This window comes from Panthera uncia (assembly GCF_023721935.1).
Source record: "Panthera uncia isolate 11264 chromosome D3 unlocalized genomic scaffold, Puncia_PCG_1.0 HiC_scaffold_8, whole genome shotgun sequence".
NCBI lineage: Eukaryota > Metazoa > Chordata > Mammalia > Carnivora > Felidae > Panthera > Panthera uncia.
In genome coordinates, this window is record NW_026057586.1 from 63,916,429 (window position 1) to 63,918,952 (window position 2,524).

A 2,524-nucleotide genomic window follows, 5' to 3' on the forward strand; every position below is an offset into this window, starting at 1 on the left:
TCGGTTAAGCATCCGATTTCAACTCAGGTCATGATCTCGCAGTCTGTGAGTTCGAGCCCCGCGGCGGGCTCTGTGCTGACAGCTCGGAGCCTGGAGCATGCTTCAGATTCTGTGTCTCCCTCTCTCTCGGCCTCTCTCCCACTCATGCTCTCTCTCTCTGTATCAAAAATAAATAAAAACATTTAAAAAAAAGAACCTAGTGAAACCTAGTGAAACTGCTGAAAACAAAGGATGGAAGGCAAAAATAACAACAAAGGACAGTCCAGTAGGGAAACAATAAAAAATAATTACAGATGACTTTTCATCAGAAATGATGGCAGCCAGAAGACAATTAAATGAAATCTTCACAGTGGTGTAAGAAAAACAAAGAAACCCTACTTGTCAACTAAGAATTCTATGTTCAACAAAACTTATTTAAAAGTTAAAAGCAATACATATTGAGATATTTCAGAAAATCAAAACCTGAGAGAATTCATTAAAGGCAGTATGCAGATGTCAATGAATTTCTTTTGGATGAAAGAAAATTAAAGTTTTTAAAAAATCTATAAATTGTTTAAGGCAAAAACATAATAAAGTATTGTTGGGTTTATAACATATGAAGAAGTAAAATAAATTGCAATAATAGCATAAAGGGGAGTAAATGAAATTATAACTTTGTTTTTTGTAAAGTAGTATAATATTAATTTAAGATGTGATAAATTAAAAACACATATTGTTTTTTTTTTAATTTTTTTAACGTTTATTTATTTTTGAGACAAAGAGAGACAGAGCATGAATGGGGGAAGGTCAGAGAGAGAGAGGGAGACACAGAATCTGAAACAGGCTCCAGGCTCTGAGCAGTCAGCACAGAGCCCAACGTGGGGCTCGAACTCATGGACTGTGAGATCATGACCTGAGCCGAAGTCGGACGCTTAACCGACTGAGCCACCCAGGCGCCCCTAAAAACACATATTGTAATGCAACTGTTAAGAAATATGCAAGAGGTATACTTAAAAAGCCAACAAATGAGATAAAATTGAACCTTAAAAATTCCTTGATTCATCCAAAGAAGGTATAAAAGGTGAAGCAAAGGGAACAAAGAAGATAAGGGACAAAGACATAACAAAGATAGTAAACATGAAGCAAACTGTTCCAATAATTAAAGTTAGTGGACTAAACACACTCTCTAAAAGGCACAGATTACTGGGGTGTCTGGCTGGCTCAGTTGGTAGAGCATGCAAGTCTTAATCTCAGGGTTGTGGGTTCAAGCCCCACAAAGGATGTAGAGATTATTTAAAAATAAAATCTTTTTAAAAGGCAGAGATTATCATTCTGCAAGAAAAATTAGATGCAATTATATGCTCTTTATAAAAGATACCCTCTAGTTATAAAGACACAGAGAAATAGAAAGGAAAAGGATGCAAAGAAATTATTTTGTGAAAAACAATCATCACTAGAAAGATGGAGTGGCTACTGAGATCAGAAAAAGTAGACCTAAAGATAAGGAGTATTACCAGATATTGAGAAGGACATTTAATAATGATAAAAGAGTGTGTTCTTCCTGAAGACATAATCCTAAATGTTTATACAGCTAAAAATATAGCTTCAAAATACATTAAATCAAAAATTAAAATTTAATTAAGTACATTAAATAAATATTTTACACAAGTAAAAGAAGAAATAGACACATCTGCAAACATTTCAAGGAGATTTGAAAAATTCTGTCAGCAACTGATAGAACACATAGGCCAAATAAAAAAGAATTCGGAGAATTAAATAATACCATTAATGAACTTGACCTAATTGACATGTACAGAGCACCATACCCAACAACGGCAGGATACACATTCTTTTCAAATTAATATGAAACATACATCAAGATAGACTAATGCTGTCCTGTTAAACAAGTTTAATAATGTCAGCATAATTGAAATCATACAGCGGATTTTCTCAAAGCACAATGGAATTAAAATAGATATCAAAGGCAAAAAAATAACTAAAGTATCCCCAAATATTTGGAAATTAAATAACACTTACAAATAACCATGTATCAAAGAAGAAATCATAAGGGAAATAAAATATTTTTTAGTTAAAACAATTTGGCGGGGTGGGAAAACAGGTGATGGGAATTGAGGAGGGCATTTTTGGGGATGAGCACTGGGTGTTGTATGTAAGTGAAGAATCACGGGTATGTCCTCCCCAAGCCAAGAGTACACTGTATACACTGTATCTTAGCTAACCTGACAAAAAATTGTATATAAATTTTTTAATGTTTATTTTTGAAAGAGAGAGCACAAGTTGGGGAGAGGCAGAGAGAGAGGGAGACAGAGAATCCAAAGCAGGCTCTGTGCTATCTGCACAAACCCAACATGGGGCTTGAACACACAAACCCGTGAGATCATGACTTGAGCTGAAGTCAGACGCTCAGCCGACTGAGCCACCCAGGCACCCCAGGAAATAAGATATTTTAAGATAAATTATGAAAATATATTTCAAAATTCATGAGATGCTGCTAAAACAGTACTTGGAGGACACTCACATATTA